The 22498-nt window shown below is 31.7% G+C and overlaps 1 protein-coding gene across 1 annotated transcript in view; it reads right to left on the bottom strand.

Annotated features, from left to right (window-relative positions):
• The window catches only part of LOC125063124 (alpha-2 adrenergic receptor), a 264165-nt gene extending 244808 nt beyond the window's left edge, over positions 1-19357 (bottom strand). Inside the window, exon 1 of the mRNA XM_047669352.1 lies at positions 19227-19357. The gene's annotated coding sequence lies outside the window, so the exon portion shown is untranslated. The remainder of the gene's footprint in view (positions 1-19226) is intronic.
• Between the last annotated feature and the right edge of the window lie 3141 nt (positions 19358-22498).

Below are 22498 nucleotides of genomic sequence, written 5' to 3'. Positions count from 1 at the left end.
CCAGCAGACTCAAAGAACACATTGCAGACATAAGACATAGACGACACACAAAATCAGCAGTCTGTGAACACATACTAGATAGGCCTAATCACTACATACGCTTTGACCAACCGAAAGTACTTGCGAAAGAGAAAAGATTCTTCCCAAGATTGGTACGCGAAGCCATTGAAATCAAAAAACACCCCAATTTCAATAGAGAAGACGGCCTAAAATTGTCAAACACCTGGGATCCAATAATATCCAAATTAAAATCTCAAAAAGGAAAACAATCCGCGAAAATAGAGGACACCGTGAGCCATTTTTGCCAAAACCCTCCATCTTTTAGTCGATACCAACTCCGGGGAAATAAATACAGATAATGCAACTTTCTCTGCAGCTGTGATACTTTTTGACATTCAACATCTTTTGTCTTCAGTCACCGTGACCACGCACGCTGTAAAGCACGCGAAACGTCGGATAAATTTAAAATTATGTCAAATAGTTGTAAATTTATAATAATACATAACTTTAATCCGGTAAAAAGCGTTTTTCTTTATATGTTATGAGTTATGTTAATCAAAGACAATACAATAATATATTATATTATTCTTATCATATAGCTTTAGGAGATTATTAATTTTTATAACCTTTTGAAATAACAGCTTAAACGATCTTTGACTATCACTATAGACAAGCTATCTACTACAGATGTGACTACAACAACGGATAAACAATATTAGTAGTTTATTTATATGCTTTATCATTCTGATAGTTATTCGGAAGATACAGTGAAATCAAAAAACAAAAAGTACTAGTAAAAGCAAAGTTATTTATACACTTTTACAGAAAAACTCGTAATAAATAAAATATGAGAGTAGAACAGATAATACAAATATTTAATAGGATAACTCAGATTTCAAAGCTACCCCAAGATTTCCCCAAAATCCTTAAGCAATGAATTTCCTCAAACACAATATTATTCTTATAAATGGAATAATCAAAAAAAATATGTCGCGCGCTGAAAAGATGATGGATTTTTGAAATCCCTGTCTACACATTGTATGTGCTTGATTTAGTAAATGTTCATACATTATTAATCGTATATATGTACGAAAATTGCAAATTTCTTACGGCATAATCAATGAATGAATATTTTTTTTAAATATAAGGACATTTAGGCATTCTATACGTAGGCATGCATTCGTTTAAGAACTTTAATCGTTTGATTAATTGATTAATCGTTTTGATTTGCAAGTGGTAACCTAAATAAAAAAACAATATTTAAGTTGTTATATTAACTTCGATTATTTCTCTTAGACTTCCAAATATTTATACTCTAAGTTCGACACTTATTCAGTTGAATGTCAATAGCCTTGTTTCGGAAAGGCAAGCAATAACCAGTTAATCAAAGTCCATAAAAACTCTTTCATAATGCATCCATAAATAATGGAAATAAAAATAAACTCTGACATTTAGTGGTTCTCTGCTCCCGCCATATCCGCGGCGAAATGACAGTTGACAGCTGTTGAAAAAATGTTTTACTAGAAAATATGCGCAATTACCAGCGTGGAAGATGATTAACATGTAACGCAAAAAGGAATTTATTTTTCATTTCAAAATAAAAGCAAATAAAATATATAAACACAATAAAAAATAGTCTTAAATTGATTAGTCAGATGGATGGATTGTTATATTTTTTTTGAAAATGATGATAATGCCATTTTTATTTATTGTTGTTCAACTTCGCTTGTCATTTTTTAAGTTGTTTACCTTTTATTTATTTCAGAACCAAATAAATAAAAGGTATAACACCACCGCCAACATATTCACCTTAGGAAACAAAACCTTAACGGATTACTAAAGAATCGTCCTTGTATCTTAATGTGTCCTAGTTATCACTAATAACATTGATATGTGGATAGAGTAAAATAAATTTTCTAAATCAAGAATCCTTGGTGCCATGTACAAAGAATATCCTCACAGATTAACCCTGAGTCTGAGTCAGGTAAGTTAACAACATTACCTCCTTATCCTTCATCTGTAATACCTTACATAATTATAAAGATATATAATAATAGTAAACGTATAACTCGTTGATAAAGAAAAGTATTCGATTTATTTGTGGAATAAATCCACAAAAAGAAACCTAATATTTTACCTGAAATTCTTTAAACCAATTTTATCAGACGCCTTATAAAATATATCCCCAAGTATTCTTACAATTCTCACAATACTAACCACTTGAAATCCCAATGCAAATATCTAGAATTCCCAAGCTGAAACTAGTCCAAACTTCCTTATTAATTACCGCGGCCGACACTGTACTGACTTCTATTGAAATTCACTCTAAGAAAGAATGGCTTCCAAGTTTATTTGAACAGGGTTGAATCCGCTCCATACTATACTTAAACCTCTTTGATTCATATTATTTCAATAGTAGAATCAGCATTTTTAGGGTTGCTATATAATAAAAAAGTCACAATACTAACTAATGGTAGGGGAGCCCAAGAGGGGATTTCGGGATTTACTAAAGCGCGGCAGATTAATATATAGGGGGATACCTAGTACCCGGTTAAGTACCTCCACAAAATATGAGGCCCATATATAAGGCCGCCCGTGAAGGAGACAGGATCAGATTAGTAAAAAAAAATTGACCATCAGAAATTCCCGAGCGCGTCAGATTAAGGTAGGGTGAGTTAATTACATCCTAAAAAGTGTATATTCCACTATTCTGACAATTTGAGAGTGAGGTAAAAAAAGGGGAGGGCAACAAAGTTGTAAAAAAAAACGTCATCTCGACATTCTCGAGCGTAGCTAATTTTTTTTTTTATTTTGAAGGAAATAATTCAACAATTATGAAAAATATATAATTTGACGATTTCCGCAAGCCGAAATAACAAAAATTCGTCGATAAAGTTAAATGCGTGCAGCTGCGTGATGCCTACATTTCCTTAAACCGATCGGAATCTACTAAACGGCGTTCTAAATATTTCCCTCAAAATTACATTTCCTGTGAATTTGAACCGATTCGGACCGATAGATTTTGAGAAATTTTGAAAAATCTTAAAAAAATAAGAATTTTTTTTTTTTTAAAGTGGTTTCTTTATCGATCAACTTCAAAAACTAATCCGCCTTTGAGCTTGAAAAACCACGTCGATCGCCACCAAGCTGGTCAAAAGCGGTTGATTCGTTCGAGAGATATCGTGAACGAAAGAAACCCGAAAAAGTGTTTTTTCGGGATTACTCCGAAATTTGTGGTTCAATCAATTAAACTTATGAGTATGATAAAACTGCGTCGAATGCCACCGCGTGAAAATTGCTTGATCCATTCGAAAGTTATTGCGGTTTGAAAATTCCAAAAATAGTGTTCTATGAAACTTCTATCAGACTTTCGAGCTGGGAGAGCTCAAATGCATAGAAATATTATTTCTTTGAACTCAGCGAGCTCAAAATATCAATTTTAAGCGCCCAGGAATGGAATTAGCGGGAAGTTGCAGGGATGGCCCTTTAGGTGAACCGTTTTTCTAAATTTTTTTTGTCAGATCAGGCGAATCCCTCTAGATAATCGTCAGATTATGAGACAGTACATTTAGAACATAAAGATGAACCACATATATCTTAATCTGACGCGCTTGAGTATTTCAAAATTGCGATTTTTTTTGCAAATTATGAAAATGGCCGTGGGTTTGCGTCCCATCGAAATCGTCAGATTAGTAAATGAGAGCTTTTTTTTGGTGCACTTAACACTCCCTTAGAAAATCTGACGCGCTCGATAATTTTTATATTTTTTTTCATTTTCAACCCTTAAATACAACCACCCGCATCATGCAAACGATCAGATTAACCTACGTACATTATTAAAAATACGTAGGGCATTGATGCTATCAATATCTGACGCGCTCGAGGATGTCCATACAACAGTTTTTTTTTACATATTTAACGATCTATAGCTGCTTCCCCACCGATGAAAAGGTATATATCATATAACATTTTTTTCTTCTTATTATCTAAGCTTTGTATCCCAATAGGTCTCTACGACGCTCGAGTAAATCCCCATTTAGCATCGTGGGCTCCCCTACCATAATAACTACATTAAAACTGTTAAGACCTTTTTTAACGTCGATATAAAGAGGAAGTATCATAGGTGGATAATCTTTAATCAAATAAACTTCAGACAGAAAACGTTCCTCATTAAAAACTAATGCAGTGAAAAATATTGAAATAGTGTAAACGATAAGTAGATAAGTTTTCGTAAACTCTTGAATCCGTGTCTGTAAGATTTTATTTATTTTTTACTCTTCCCAGTTAAAGTTGGCAAATAGATTTAAACCGACTATCAACTGATTAAAGCAATTCCAATTAGTAAACAACTCCTCCATATTAATTAATTAGTGTAATGAAAGTACCTTTGTTAGATAAAACTATAACTGTTGAAGCGAATATTTTTAATTTATCATGCTTGGCTTTTGTATAGACAAAAAAACAAACTAAATTTGGTTTTTTTTCTGTCATAAATCACAAAGTACTGAATTCTATTCTATTTCATATATATTCTGTTTAGATATATTTATATTTTGTGTATTTCTTTCAACGTTAAAGATTAAATGTTACGAGAAAATTAATATAAAATGAATGCTAAGAAAGCCTTTAATGTTAAATGTTACTTTAAATTGTAATTTCTTGTTATTAAAGGGTCACTTATAAGTTATTGTAAGTTTTTTATTGCAAGTAATATTTGCCGTGTAATGAACAAATATTAGCTCTATAATAGCAATCATGATACTACTAGCACGTATAAAAACATTTGCGTATCAGTTTTTTGTAATGTGTATTAGTTTTATGAAAGGTGAATTGGTTTTTTACCAACCATAAAAATTTATTGTAACCTAATAGTTATCCATTTTATTATAATTTATTATTACTATGTAGGTTGAGAATGTTGTAAATACTCTATATTTGTGTTATTAAATAAATTTAGCTCATAGTTGTAATATAATATAATTGTTGGTATTACTTAAGATGGCTTTCTTAAAAATCCTGTCCATCTGCAGCTGCAAGAGATCTTATAGAAATATTTTACGCAGACAAGGCTACCCCAAGTCCATGGAAAAGCTTGTGAAAGCAAAATATACCATTTACGTAATTGCAGAGCTAAAAAAGTTGAGGACATCGAGTACTGAAAATAGCCCGAATAACATTTAGTGTTGCGGTCTATTTCTGTTTTATATTTGAATGGGAGCTTTGTTGTAAACAGACGAGCGTGCTTCAAATTTGACGAGATACTCGAGTGGCCTATGTAGATAATTCACAACTATTTTACAAAGAGAAAATAGCCATGGCGCCCGCTTCATGTCTAAGTATTTTTACTGTGGTATTTTAGTATAACATTTAGCTTCTTAAACAGGACAATCACGAAGAGACAATAGATTGAAGTTTGTGGTTAACTAGTACGAGTATGTGATGATGTAATCTATATATATAAAAATGAAACCCGTTTTCCGTTGTCACGACATCACATGAAAACAGCTTGACCGATTTGGCCAATTCTTTTTTTATAATATTCTTTGAAGTACGAGGATGGTTCTTACGGTGAGAAAAATTAAAAAAATTGAGTGAACTAGTAATATATAAAATTCTCGTGTCGCGGTGTTTGTAGTTAAACTCCTCCGAAACGTCTTGACCGATTTACATGAAATTTTGTGTGCATATTGGGTATAATTGAGAATCGGACAACATCTATTTTTCATCCCCTTAAATGTTAAGGGTAGTCCACCCCTAAATTATTATTTTTTTAATTTTTAGATAAAAATATTTTTTATGATACAACATTAAAAAATACATGCAACCCCTAAGTTTCACCCCTCTACGATCAACCCCTATTTTATTATAAATTATATACATGGCAAAACGACGATTGCCCGGTCAGCTAGTACCTATATAAACAAATGAACGACAATAGGTCTACGTGCTTCCTAAAATTGTATGGTGTGGTGAGTTGGTCACGTTGCGATCTACTTATTCAGAGTTCGTTAATAAAACCAGTGGCGTAACAACCTTTTAGGTCTGGGCCTCATATTTCTGTATCGGTTTCGTGATCATTTGTTTTACTTCTAATAGGCAAGTACGATGATCAACCTTCTATTCCCGGTATACGTCATCGACTTTTGTGGATCTAAGGCATGCCGGTTTGCGGTTGTTTTAAATAACGAGCGAGTGCGACCTCAGAGATGAGAGTCACAGGCCGAATCCACTAGACCATCACTGCTCTTTGAGCTTTTACAGTTTCTTAGTTAAAATCCTAAGCAACACATTTCTATAATAGTAAGTGAGTAAGATGAACCAATTCGACTTAGAGCCTTCAAGAAAAGAGCGTACCAAGTCTTAAAAGGGCGGCAACGCACTTGCGAGCCTTCAGACAATGTGTCCATGGCGGCACTATCACTTAACATCAGGTGAGCCTTCTGCCCGTTTGTTTCCTATTACATAAAAAAAAGCTTTAAAGTTTCTTACAATTCACACTGCTTTTACGAGCTTTAAATAAAAATTTAACTTTGTTTTCATAAAACACTAAATACTCATAAGACTAAAAATATTCTCGTTCAGTGATATTTTTAATTATTTTCAGTGCTATGAAACAATTTTAATTAGAAAAGTACAGTCGGTACGTAGAAGTTTTAGTCTTCGTTGGGGACATTATTAAAACTTTCCCCACAGTTTTATAATTAAAAAAAAACGATCGCCCTCTACGACAAGACTTTGATTTATTGCTTCTTTCTAGCCTACTGCCCTTAAAATGTTCTATTTTGTTTCTTACTGGAACACAATGTTGTCTAGTAAATATAGCTAGGCTAGTTTTAGGTTAGAAAGTTGTTTGAACTACCGAAAACGTCAAGTACGGAATGGGCCACATTTATATCTGTGTTACAAATATAAATGTGTGTATTTATATATGTGTTACGTTGATCATTTTTAAAGCAAAACAACAGCAAGGTGGTCAACCTCAAGTGCGTACTGAAATAATAATGGTTCCGAAATAGAACCCAAATCTATTAGGTTCTATTATTATATATTAGCATCTGAAATACTACGAACATAGTATTTTTAATGTAGTTCTTTTTGAAGTGAAACTTCTTTAGGCGTATGAGGGTATAATTATTACGGATGAAACGCAAGAATAATAATATTAGCGTTACAAACATGTGCAGCGTTTTTGTCGAAGAAAAGGGAGAGAGCGATTGAGAGAGAGTGAGAAAGGGCGAACGAAGCATGAAGAAATTCTATTATTAAAATTTCGTAAAGAGAATTTATTAAATATTAGTATTTCTCTTTTTTTCTTTATTTTTCTATTAACAAATATAGGTATACATATACATGGAGTGATCACTGATCATATACTGGTACATGATTATCTATTGGGGCTTTTACCTTATAATAATTAATTTACAAAGAAGTTCCACTTCTGACATGTGTACTTTGTACGCACGCACGCACTTTTTTTAATAGTGGAGGCATCCCTAATCTTGGTCTTTGATGGTCTTTTTACAATTGTTTGTTCTGATTTACCGCATCCTTCACGACTTGTACATAGAATCACAGGAATTGGTTGTAATGTAGTTTAAATTCAAAGTGGTAGTTTAAATATATAAAAAAACATGTAATTTCGCATTTTCTTGTATTAAGGTGTAAATAATTAAATAGATTCAAGAAGGCCTTCTCGTCTAGTATTTATGGTATAAAAGAAAAGGTTTCTGAATACTCGTAGAATTGTTTTGTTAATCTTGCATTGTACTTGAAATACAAGTCACTAGGAAGGAGCTTTAGGAAATATATTTGGAGCTAAGCTGCCTACAATTGGTGCAATCATTCATATGACGTCTTTAGTCGAGAAAGCCGTAAAGCACACGAAATAATAGTGGAAATAACGAAAATATATCTAAAATAGTACACTCTCAAGCAAGTATAAGGCTTATGTTACTTCGCTTTAAAAGAAACTTTATTACATACAAACAGTCTAAAACTCCCCTTTAAGGTAAACCAACTATCTTGCCTTAAAAATTGGTACCATTTTTTATAAGATTCTGAGAGGTGTAAGTAATGTTAAAAATCTTAAAAATAGATCGGATAATATCGTTTTCTAAAAATTAAATTACATAAAATTGTAGCTGTTAATTGAATATATATATATATATATATTCAATTAACAGCTACAATTTTATATATATATTTAAAGTTCAATCTAAGTGCGTTTGAAATGACATTACAAAAGGAATAAGCAAAAGCCAGACTTAAATAGCCACGAATAACTTGATTGCATGAAAAATCTAATAGCATTTCCCAGTACGTATAAAACACTGAACATTAATATAAAAGCAAATTCTTTCAGCGCTCACAGTTCACAATTTGAAACGGAATAAACAAGAACAAAAAAATGTAAACAGCGGCTCTGTTTAAAACCGTTAAAGTAGGAATGTTTCATATACGCCAACTTTGTTTGTGCCCGTTTTTGTGAAACTTTTTCAAAGTGAAAACTTTGGGGCCATTTAATAAATAAGTTAAGAGTTTTGCTCACGCTCAACTTGTTTTGTTAATTTTGAAGTGATGTGTCAAAGAAACTGTCTGGGTCAACAGGTAATTGTTATATGTTAAATAGTATATTTCTAGAATATTTATAAAGTTTAACAACATAAAACATTTTTATGCATAGCTGTAATAATGTCTTTTGGATCATCTATCATTATTTATAATCTGGGGATCCGTCAAACGATCAATGTTTCAAATTATAGCAAAAAACAGATTGGTTTATCCGGGACGGACCGGGCTTAAATATAAAGATACAAAATAATGACCTGAGCGACCGGGTCAGTGGTCATAGAGCTCGTAGTGTAGTACGAGATAAGCTATAGATATATATTTGTTGTATTTGAATTAACCAAATGTAAATTCAATTCATACTACAGACAGCACACTAGCTCTTTACATAATGTATATTGAAAGTAAGTACTACACGATTATGTGTCATATCGTACAAAATCCTTTCAGAACAATTTATATTTTCAATAACAATTACCGTAGCATACTCATCTCATGTACCACTGTTTAAAGTGCATATCTGTGGTATTTTAATGTATATGTCACCGTAAAATTGTAAACACCGTTAGATTGTAATCTATCTCGCGAGATTATAAACTGTCGAAAGATTGTGAACCTCAACGAACTGCTTACAATTTAACGTATTATTATTCGGTAGATTGTACTACACTAACTTAGTTATCATTCAAACTTCTTTGGTCAATTACAGATTAATTTTACTTCCCAACAATTTCATATAACTACCGATATATATTTTCAATAACAATTACCGTAGCATACTCATCTCATGTACCACTGTTTAAAGTGCATATCTGTGGTATTTTAATGTATATGTCACCGTAAAATTGTAAACACCGTTAGATTGTAATCTATCTCGCGAGATTATAAACTGTCGAAAGATTGTGAACCTCAACGAACTGCTTACAATTTAACGTATTATTATTCGGTAGATTGTACTACACTAACTTAGTTATCATTCAAACTTCTTTGGTCAATTACAGATTAATTTTACTTCCCAACAATTTCATATAACTACCGAATAATAATACGTTAAATTGTAAGCAGTTCGTTGAGGTTCACAATCTTTCGACAGTTTATAATCTCGCGAGATAGATTACAATCTAACGGTGTTTACAATTTTACGGTGACATATATATTATTCTCTTATGCTTTATTTGTATCTTGGCCATAGCTTGAGTGTGGTGCTCATCCCTTAGGGAGCAGCCTAAAATGGATGACCGCGGTCCAGGGTGAATAAATCTGGATTAGTCTAAGTGCATGAGATACTGCTGCTATCGTTACTAATCACTTCACTTCACAATGATGTTGAAAATATAAGCTACATACCTCAAGGTATATATATTTTTTTAGTTTGAAGGTATAATATATTGTACAGTTAATGTCAATAAATTAAAATTATTCGAATAGTATAAAAATGATAGTGTTTTGTTTTTACTATAATATGTGTGATACTATTTTGCCTTCTATTGCTAAATCCGGAATTAAATTACGAAATTTGTGGTATGCATGGGAAATCCGTTTCACGAAAGTAGTTTCGATATATGCGAAAGTAATTTCGTAAATAATTAGTGTCGTGAAATCCTTAGTATTGCTGTAACCATAAGCATCAAAGCGTTTTTTACTTTCTTGTAATGAGTTTGTTTCGATAGTGTGAAGACAAAAACTTGGCGATTAAAAAGAGTGACGGAGTTTCTTGCCTGTTCGTCTGGGACCTGGTAGTTAATGTAAATTTAGTTTTTTTTTTAATATTGTCAGCCATAAGTGTACATAGTTACCAATATGAATAAATACATTTTGATTTGATATTTAAATGCTGAAGAGGGCCAGTCTGACAATCACGGCGCTTATAAAACTAAGAAATACTTGTATAAATTTCTGCGTAATTATACTTTATTTAGAACTAGCTGACCCGGCGAATTTTGTTCCGCCGAATTTGTATTTTATTAACATATAGTTTTTATGTAAAACAACGGTTTTAATAATTATTTTTAGTGCATTGGTTGCAGTAATTATCTTCAGTGCGCCTTGTAATATACGACATTTTTGGCTGTATTATCAGGCGACCAATTTTTAGTTTTTCTGTTTGTTGCATTTTGTAACACCACGTTTTATTACAAGTCCCACGGAATAGATAAACAGGATAAAAAGTATTTTATTTTGTCTGGTTCTACGTACCTTCCCACCAATTTTCAGCCAAATCGGTTCCGCCCTTCTTGAGGGATAAATAGTGTCACTAACACGACTTTGTTTTATATATATAATATAGAAAACCCTATTTTAAAGTAATATTTTTTCAAAATTTATGGAATTTAACATAAAAAAACAATTGAATCTAATACTTATAAATTATATAGAATACTCGATAAGCCCCGTGTGACCACAATTGCGAGCTATAAACCGATAAAATTATACCAAGTATGGCTGTAAAAAGAAGGAATAAATCTCACTTAGGATTCGCTATAAGAAACAAAGATACAAAACAAACATAAAGAAACATAACCATAAAATGTTTTGTCCAAATTAATATGATGTGAGGATATTAAACCTGGGTAAATTATAGCACATTAGATTAGGTATATTACCCAAGTTGAAACATCAAAGTTATAACAGGTAATTGGGACTAAGTACTAGGTACGGGTAACGGTGTTTAGTGACGTTCAATTGACATCGATAAACATAACACTCACAGATTACATAATGCTTTGTTATTTACTTATTATTGACTATGCGAAAATATTTCAATTACGTGCCATAAACATTGCTTTTGTAATATGTAATGAAAGTGTAAATAAGCATTTGTTAGACATATTTAAATATATTATTGTGTACGTTAAATAAATATATAATTATTGTTACCCAAATTGAAATTATTTTTTTATCAAATTTCCTATAAGCGTAAAAACGAAAGTTGAAAGGAATAAAATATAGAACAAATTCCGAAGTCTTTATCTCTGAAATGAAGTAAATCATTAAAATTCTAAGGCGAACATCGTGAATTTTTCAATTCTGCAAAAAACTTTGTGAGTTGTAAACTTTTAACTTCGCCTCTTTGAACTTAAATCGCTTGGAATAATTTCTCTTGTTTGATCTTAAATATCGATATCTGGGCGCTGCACTAACATTCTCCACATATCCCAAAAGTTTAACAAGTTGAGTGTTACAAGGGTCGAACTTTGTAACGTTCTTAAACAAAAAATGGTTAAATTTTGATAATTTATCTCAAGTTACTTCATAGTCATATAAGTTTATTTGTTTAGGAACCTCATCTTTAATCTCATACTTGAGGGCTTATTATACCCTTAGTTTGTATGTCTTTATATACCTCATTTTGTTAGTAATACGACCTAAGAGACTTTGGTTAGAGCTAGAAGGATGATGCGTGTAGATATATTTTACTAGAAGAACAACAATTTGATATGCATATAAGTTATATTCAACTAAGAGCGACGAACACAATTTTACCATTATTGTTATGCATTTTTCATTACTAATTTTCATAATTTTTAAAAGTAATTAACTTTTTAATAACTTCGTTGTAATTCCTAATTAACCGAACACAAATTTTCGAAATAAAAACGTTAAGGATCGTTAAAATTTAATGATTATCTTTCGGTAAAACTTTTTTACGCAGTAGTAAAACTAACAAAACTGCAATCAACAGTTTATAGTTACACGAATCTGCTTAAAGTTTGAAACCAAAGAAGTTTCGACTTTGACCCCGTAAGTTTGATAACTCAATCAAATCAACACGCAAACCTGCTTTTAATTTTACAAATTGTCTCTGCACAAATACACAATTTTACATTACGATCTAGCTTATTTAAGACTAATAAGTAATTTATAACTAACCTAATTTACTAAAAACATTATTTAACGTAAGAAAGTGTTTGTGTAAAACTGTTCTTGTGTAAAATAATTTTATTTGAATAATACATTTTAAGTCAAAACATATATTATTTAGACTGCCGATTAATATAAGGCATAATTGCCAATGTCCCGTAATGACTGGAGCCTGAATACAATACAAATTATAGTAATACAATTAAAGCCGAGAAGATCCTATCAATTTGCAAAGATACAGTTATTCTAGTTGACTATACAATTAATAAATTATTCAATAATTCTTAAATTATTCTCAGTATTGAAATGTCTTAACAGTACCTAACTATTCATCAGCATTGTCAGTACGTATTTAATTTTCTGCGTCTTAAAATTAATTATATGATAAGCATAATAAAATATCCTCAATTATTTTGGTTCTATTAAATTCGGTACTAATTTCATAATGTACTTCTACCAAGCGATCATTAAAATCGTGTTCATATTTGCTAAATCGAAAATGAATTATTGTAAAACAGCAAGATTTTTAATAACAATAATAACAGCAGGCCTTGCTGTTTACAAGGCCATAACATTAATGCTGAGAAAGCCTCTATTATTGTTATTAACAGTAATAGATTTAATCTTGGCCAAATATTCAGTTCATTTCTTTGATAATTTTTATTTCATAGACAAGTCATCAGCCTTTTATCTGCCACGTGTCGTCGATATTTTAATTTGAGATATGCCGGTTTCCTTACGATGTTTTCCTTCACCGTACGAGCGAGGGCTGAACTAGTTATATTATCACTTTAGCCAACCCCTTATTACATAACCATGGTTCACACCATGAAGTTTTCTTACTCTGTGGTAGCAAGCTCACGTTTCATTTCATAGATAAGAGTATTCACACGTTCGTAAATTACGCGCGTAAAGGTAAGTTTACCGTGACGCGGTAATTATTTATTGCTATCGCGAAACCGTCTTATCCGCTACCGGTCGTATACCTCTCATTATATTTACAAGGTCTTATCAGATTTATCTTATTTAGGCACGAAATACGGATAAAGGAGGATGTATGTAGTCAAAAAATTACCAGCATTTTTATGTATGATTTTTACATTACATGTTATATAATTAAACAATAAGTTTATAAGAACAGTAGCACAGTTAATTAATTTGGTACAGATGTCGAGATATATTAATTTGTACCCATATATAAATAAATATCCCTCATACTTGATCGTTTCAGCTTAGACTGACAATTGTTTTTACAGTTTTAACGTAATATTATATAAAATATAGTATATATTTAAGATATTGTGTTGGTGCGAAATCGCTGACAGTGAAAAGGGATGACAATTGTCAGTCGAGCTCAGGTGGCTGACGTTTGACGTGTTAGCGCATGGAATTAAATATCTATGGAATGAGTCATCATAGAGATTAAAAATTAAGAGATTGAAATTAAGAGTTGAGATTCAAAATTAAGAGTTGACCTAAAGGTTGTAAATGCCAGGTCATAAAATCCCAAAAAAAAAATCATATAGATTTAAGCGCGAAATAATTAATTGAGGCATACAGTTTCATTTTCACTATCTTCTCATAGAAGAGAAAGATCGGGATCGAGTGCACTCGGAGAAAACGGAATCCATCACCACCAAAGGTAAGTGCTATCATAGAATTTAAATTCGCATTTCTTTTATTTACACACTCAATTGTTTACCGCCAATATGTCAATTAATAACCTTATTAATTGGCTTAATGACATTAAATAATTATATTAAAAATAAAATGAGATATATATAGACTTATAATTCTATGATAAGGGATAATAAAATCAGAATAGATGCTGACAATGGAGAGGATGTAACAGTAAACTGTTACCTTTTGGTATTAAACATTCTTGCTACGATATGTAACAAACGCAAATCTTAGTTACATAACAAAGACCTTCTAGTTCTCTGGAATTCCTTTATCTAAAGATTCTTAGGAATGAATAGTTCTAGAATCCAGACGGAGCCTGTCCAATTTGCACTTGTGTACACTTCACTACACCGATGTATTACACACGTGTTACATACAGTTATTGAGGAACACCATTTTGTAAGCATTTAAACCAGGCAGGGCTTATATATAATGCTAAACATTGTTATTAGTTATCTTGTTTATGCTTGGGAAAAAACTATACAAGCTTAAATGTAAACCTACGTAATCTAAACTCCTTTAGGCATTCTACGGTACGAAATGTTTAATTATCACAAAACAATATACCTACACTTTCGTTATCTAATTATTTGGTAATTGACGTTTATTATTGAATAAGATGTATGTACAAAGTCGCTTCGAAATTTTGTTAGAATTAGAATAAAATCTAAGTAGTTCTAAGGTCCCATTTGTTTCTGTCAGAAAATTAATCTTAATTGAAAATACATGTTAATTCCGTTACATCATAATCTATATCGCGATATTGTAAGTGAGAGTCTGACAGTTTGTTTTCATATATCTACGTTTTCTGACGATTAATAAGCTATTTCACAGAAGGCTATGGTTAAAGCTATGAGACAATATGTTAAATACAGTAATAATGAGAGTAATCCGGACAAAACACATCTTTATAAAGCGTATAGAGTTAATAACTTGTAAATTATTATTATTATTATGTAAGTTAGTACACAAAAAAAATCCATAATTAAAAATATTGACTTTCATACGTCGGCCATACGACACAGTACGGGCATAGACCAAATCGACGATGACGTATCATGAGAAAGCCATGAACTGGTACGACTTAGAAGAGAGTTTTGGTGGTTTCTTGAAATAATTAATTTTTAATTTTATAGCCACGACTTAGCAGAGTTATATATAACAATTGTATAGCTTCCATAGTCTAAATCATCTGAAATATTATTTTTAATTTTTTCAAATATCACATTCTTAGCTGCATACAATGTTATAATATAAAATTTATCTCTACAAGTTAACGGCGGCATATTATATACAGGCAGTGAGCGTTAAAAGATGACGTAATGACAAGGATACCAAAGGGAATGATTTGGTGGTTTGGCCACGTAGAACGGATGTATGAGAAGCGGCTTACAAGTATACAAGGCAACCGTGGATGGTGAAATCGGGTTGGGTAGGACTTGTCCTACATACATGGATCAAGGAGGTCTAGAGAAGGGACAAGTTAAAACTACCTATATCCGACGAGTATGCAAGGTGAATTTCATGAGAGTGGATGAAGCGAAGGACCCCTACGGTAAAAAGACGTGGTGATACATAAATAAAAATAAAATAAAAAATATTATATACACGTATTAGCCATTGCAATCACATCCTTTATGTTTGGACAAAACCTTTGAATTGCAAAACCATTTATTTGTTTTTCCACTGCACAAAGCTTACAATTTGCAAAACATCTTTTTTGAACATTCGAGATTTACACAGAATTTCCATATGTATATTCTGTGTCAACGCCGCCGGGTTATTATTAATACTAAGAGCTTGTAGGAATTAGTGCAATCATGCTTTCACAAGCAATTTGCTCTTGCAAACACACCGAGTGTAATAGCTCAATCAACAATTTCACTATTCACCACGAGCGAAGTTAACTCGGAATAAATAAAATTTCTGAATACAGCGTCCCACTAAAGAGGTCCTGTATTCGATTCCGGATTGTTCGTCCGTCTGCCCCTTTGACATATGTATATTATTTTCTTAGTATTATTTAAGTGTCAGAAGTTACTTCGTTTCTCCTACGTAAGACTGCAATTGCAATAATTGTTGTACAGTCACCCCATGTGGTTTCCTTATAGGTATATTTTTTTTGTTTACGTTGCAGCCTATGTAATAATGATGTTTTATTCTCACAAATTTTTCTCTACTTTCTAGGACCTTCTGTCGATCTTAAGTGGTGGAGGCCTGATGACCTGTAACACCTTTAGCAGGCATCAGTCTCACACAAACTAGCATTTTCCCTAAATAGAAGTAAGACAATTATTTTATTTATAAGTATATAATTGTCACTTGTTTATGTACTAAGTTTTTGTGAGAGTAATGCAGATATTATTAAAAAAAACCTGGAGTCGATAGAAAAATCATAATCTTCGTTTTTATTAGTTAAGTGGAAAGTCGCATATTTGCGTTTATTTAGGGGTGACAATTAATTCCTTGATTTTTATCTGAACCACCAGTTTTCATCCATTCCCTGGACCGATCAAGCCTCGCAGGTGATGTTTTTAAAATATTCACATCTGTAGATTGATAGAACTACTGGCATCAGCTATTATATTAAAATCAATTTCAGTTAAAGATAGCTCACGAAAGGTCAAGTATAATTTGCTATCCGGTAATGCATTTAATTCTAATTAATGTTTCGTCGCTATCGTTAAAATTAAATGGACTTGCATGATGAATTTATTCCATTAGCTTTTAATTAAAAATATCAATCAATATAGTTTTGCGTTAAAATAAAAACTTAAATTTATCCTATAATCTATATATATAAAAATGAAACCCGTTTTCCGTTGTCACGACATAACATGAAAACGGCTTGACCGATTTGTCTGATTTTTTTTAATAATATACCTTGAAGTACGAGGATGGTTCTTACGGAGAAAAATTAAAAAAAAATTGAGTGAAAAAGTCTAAAAACAACACTTTTCACACAAATAAAGAAAAACACAATAAAAATAAAAATAAAACAAATAAAGAATCGACTGTTAGGCGGTACGACGTTCGCCAGGCCAGCTAGTATTTAATAATAATAAGTGCAACGGTCGTTATAATGTGGCTTCATTCGTCTATGAAAAACTATCGTCTATTATTTTTGTCGCAAATGTCAAATCATTTGATGTATTGATAATGTAATTTATCATTACGGTTCTATTATTTATTTTAGTGTGGACCTTACCGCTTAACATACCATATAATTTATTTATTCATTCTCACTCTATTGCACAATAGAAAAGACATTGTATAGTGCAATTATCTCTTTATGCGACCTAGCCTAATAATAGAAAACATAGATATAAAAAAATTGTTAGAAAGTGCATAGGTATAAACCTATATGTTTTGACATTCAAAGGATTTGTTGTAATTAATTAATTATTTTCCATCTAAGTTCCTTACTTATATATTTTATACGACTATTTATAACCCGTGGTATTACCCGCGTTAATTTGGTCTTAGCGTGATATAGCCCATAAACTTCGTCCGTAAACTAACACAAAAAATAAGATAAAGTGAATCAATTCAAACCAGTAGATCTTGAGATAAGCTTGTTCAACCAAGCAAACGCCTTTACTATAATTTATACAGTTTTATAATATAGTATTACTACAGTCACTTTAAGCCGTATTGGCCTAGTGGCATTAGCGTGCAACTCTGATCTCTGAGATCGTACTTTCGATTTCTGGATGTGCACCAAATTCTTTGAGCTTTCTGTCAATCTAACACTCGCTCATACCGTGAAGTGTTTTCCTTCAGCGTATGAGCGAGTGTTAGATCGTCAGGAAACCAGCATGTCTCTAATCCAAAAAATTAAAACCCGTTTATGGTTTTAGCTCTGGATATTATTTTAAAATTATTACTAATTAAATGTGAGACTACACTAGACTAACCAAATGTTGAGTAGGTACATTTGGTTATTACCAAATTAAAATTTATATCCTTATACGAAGCTAGAACCAAGAGCTAGTAATATTATTCTATTTGTGGAAGGCAATTTGCACGGTTTTTATATGTATATCAATAAACGTAACGGTATTATGATTATCGGAAATGATTATTAATCTTAGGTCGGTTATTCAGACTGACAGTAAGAGTCACTTAAACCATTTAACCCAATTGTATTGTTAGTGTGTTCGCTCGTACCAGGTTGTTGGCTTTTTAAACATAGCTAAGAGATATAGATATAGATATATTTTAAAATAAATAAAATCAGTTAAGGCTACTAACCAAAGTATTTTGCAATAAACTGTAAACAATTGAAGCTCAATTCCGCTCAAACGATATTGTATTTTGCATCGCTTATTTCATTGTGTAAAATTAAACTTCCGTATTTTTATATTACATTGTATATATAAAAAGTCGGTTTAGTATATAGTAGTAAACATTTTATGTTCTAATCCACTTAAGCATTTATTTTGAATGATATTAACGATTAAATATTTATGAATTGGGAATACACAACGTATTTTTCGTGCTCCAATTTCCATACGAAAAGGAATGTCACTCATAGGGTTTTATTAATATTTATCAACCAGATAACTTATTGCGAGACATTTTTTTATATCGGTTTTGCGTATTACAACATTGATTCTTTTTCAAAGTCAAAAGATATATTTTTTTTAAATCAATCTTTACTTATATAAAATCTTTTAAATACTTTTAAAACAACATAAGTAAAACTCACTTACGACACAGTTTTTATAATTATGTTGTTAAATATTAACAGCCCATTCTTCAATTAAATCATCTAAATTATAAGGCACTAATAGAAGACAATTTTCAATAGGATTCTCCTGTCTTTCTCCTCCTATGGTGTTATAATATAAAGGCACTGCATCAACAACTCATTATTGAATTATTTTCTAATCGGTTAACTTACAAAAATGTGTCTGACAAATTGGAGGTTATGAGGACTACAGGAATTTTACTCTTTAAACAAAGGCACATATACACTTAAAGTCCTCACTAAAATTCGGATTCCAAATACCCAGTAATAAAGGAATGTAAATTAAAAAAAATAAATGTAAAATAAATTTAAATTCCTCCAAAATGCGTGTTATTTTTTTAAATATATATGAAATACTCACATGTTTTTGCAGTGTTAATGTTCGAATACACACACAAAACAACACAAGCATGGCCACAATCACGTATTTTTTTAATTTATTTTGATTTTAATAACGTATGGAGCGTGGTAAAGCCGTGATCTCGCGACGGTAGCACGTTTACTACTGAAAGTACGGGATCATTGGATTGGGAGACGGGACGTCTAGGTTGCTATCGCGAAAATTGGGACACCCTATTCGGAAAATTAATTCGCCTACGTTTAGTATTTATAAGAATCTTAAAACCTCTGCTCTTTTGTCGGTGACCTCACATAACCTCATATCATCTGACCGCAACGGTCCATGATACATATATAATCGCGAACCTTTCACTGATAATTTTCAGGAAAAGTAGGTGAATAGTGTACTAACCCTATAGCCTATATACCACATTTCAAAAGTTTTGACTCCCAGGCATAGCCGACGTCCGTTTAAACTCAATATATATATTTTTTTTTTTTTTAAATCTTTATTCATATGTTTAGGTAACAAATGTTAACAGAAAATATGTTAAATTAATTCTAATTTTACATTAACTACCAGTTCGCAAGTCAAGGGCGTAAAACGAGCAAGAAGAACTGGCAAGAAACTCCCCGCCACCCTTACCACGAATTCATGGCGTTTTTATGTTATGTCGTTCTATACACGATGTTTTTATATCTAAAGCTAATTGTGGTTCACTATTTAGTGTTGGAATTACATTAAAACTTTTTTCAATTATGCGTATGGTAAAATGAAACAAAATAACCCTAAAGATAGATAACAAAGGCAAATTCTTAAGGGTGGCAACCCAATAATGAGAAAATGGCGGGAAATGGCGCCTGCGTGGACCCGTCCCTCCCTCCGGTGACGAAAACTTACCGCCAATCGACGTGACGAATTAGGCTTGCAGGCTGCATTCACTTTGTATTGCCTCTATTTCGACTCTATTAGTTGCAACTTCGAAAAACAACATAAACTTCACAGTTTTTTCGTATTAATCTAATATATAAAATTCTCGTATCGCGGTGTTTGTAGTTAAACTCTTCCGAAACGGCTTGACCGTTTCTCATGAAATTTTGTGTGCATTGGACAATATCTATTTTTCATCCCCCTTAATGTTAAGGGTAGTCCCACCCCTAAATTATTATTTTTTTAATTTTTAGATAAATAAATTCTTTTATTTATTTATGATACAGCATTTAAAAATACATACAACCCCTATTTTTTAATATAAATGATACATGGCAAAACGACGTTTGCCAGGTCAGCTAGTATTTTATATACGGTAAAATTTATGTATGTATACCTTAAAAATGATAGTAAAAATATCGCTTTAATAACTATTGCTTTTTCTAACATTTCCATGTACTATATACTTGTCCACTTGCTACCCCTCCTATAATACGTATATTATAGATATTTGGAAGCCGTTGCGTTGTAGTGCTCCGTTTTTTTAGCTACGCGCCTGCCGTAGCACTTACCGAACCGTAGAGCCTACTGTAGCTTAACCGTAGCACATATTTTCCCCGTAGACGCAACGTAGCAACGTTATCGTGCGTAACGAGAACTTATATAGGCTGTTTAAAAATATTTCCTCTCATTTCTATACAAATCTTAAATTCTGCTTATACTGGGTTAAAAGTGTTATTAGTGCGTTTTTGCCACCGTTAATAATATAAAATAAACATCCGTCAAACTTATGAGGCGAAAACAAGTAGGGTTTGCAATGCAGTATATACTTAAATATTAAGTGATAAATTTTGCGGAGTAAAGATAATAAATAAGAAATATTTATATAGTATTCTGGTTTATCATATTTTGTTTATAAATTAGTATAAATAGTATGTGTATTTTTATTAATTATCGAAACACTTATAAATAAAAGTTATTAGTGCGTTTTTTTACACTTGTATTTCGTCTGCATCTTAATACTTTTATTATCTATCGCTTATCTCTTTCTTTAACTAAGTATTAAAATGGCATAAAGACTTCGGAATAAGTGGTTTCCTTTAATGTTCAATTATCTAGAAGTAGCCTGTAAAAAATTATCTCGTAAAAAACTAGAGTCACAAACTATTACAACGAAACAAATCAGAGTAAAGTCACCCATAAGTTAATTATTTTGCTAACTATACACTGGGCTGCGGTCACGGTAACATCAAAACGAAACAATGGTTATGTGTGTTTTTTTTGCTGACTGTACGAAAGCTCCGCCAGCCGAAATTGTTTCCAGCGAGCACGTATTTCGTGAACTTTTTTGGCTTAGAGAAAAATATTGAACAAAAACTTGACAAGAACAGATTTTATAGTTAGTCTATTCTCTATTATACTCATGGTTATCTTAACAAAGGATTGTCTGATGTCGCATATCACCCCAATAAGGACATAGATATGCTTCTGCATATATATTTTCGTAGTTTTAGATAATATTTGTATGTCACTTTAGTAGTTATATACAAATATTCTAGAATTGTTGTTTTGAGGAATCAAACCTGGTTATATTCAGTACTTTACTAGCCGATTCGATAATAATATAACATTCGTTTCGTTTTGCGAATTCAAATGTGATAAGTTTATATAATGAATATTTTTCATGTGAGATTGAGGCGAGCTGCTAATATACTATTAATTATCCCTTTCAGAGAAAATTTTCTTTGAAGTTGATAAGATTAATCTAAATTATAATATTCCCTTTGATTATAATTTTAATTTGAATATGATAATCCGCTGCAAAGAAGCGCGTCCTAGGAAAGTAGTTTCTGGCAGCAGTACTTTTTCAGGCAATTTTATTTTTATTCGTAATTATCCAGAAGTTGCCTTTTTTTTAACTGGATGGCTATAAATCAAGCACTATTAAGATGCAAATTTTGTTCTTAATTTTACTTAACCTTACTCAACATGAATAAACCAGTGGGTATAAAATATATATTTCTCTCTTTAACACCAGGACATTCTTTATGAATTAAATAAACCAGTTCTAGACCAATCAGCTACGGAGACTGTTAATAAGTTAGTATGCAATATCAAAGTTATTCAGCGTAGCAACACTGCACCCAGCTCAGTGTCAAACGAACAACGCCCCGTCGTTATCTTAGTGTCAGTTGGCAACTTACACTTTGAGTCTAACTTTGCAACTTGAACAATTACACCAACTCAGACGGTCAACTATATTTAAATCGAGTTTTAAAAGTTTTATAGATAAGTTTAGGATTTCTTCATTCTTTACCTTCATTATGAGAAAATGAATTTACTTTTACCTACCTAATATATAA

The sequence above is a fragment of the Pieris napi genome, chromosome 3 (assembly GCF_905475465.1).
Source record: "Pieris napi chromosome 3, ilPieNapi1.2, whole genome shotgun sequence".
NCBI classification, from domain to species: domain Eukaryota; kingdom Metazoa; phylum Arthropoda; class Insecta; order Lepidoptera; family Pieridae; genus Pieris; species Pieris napi.
Note: the sequence above shows the minus strand (reverse complement) of the source record. Positions and strands in the feature narration are given on the sequence as shown.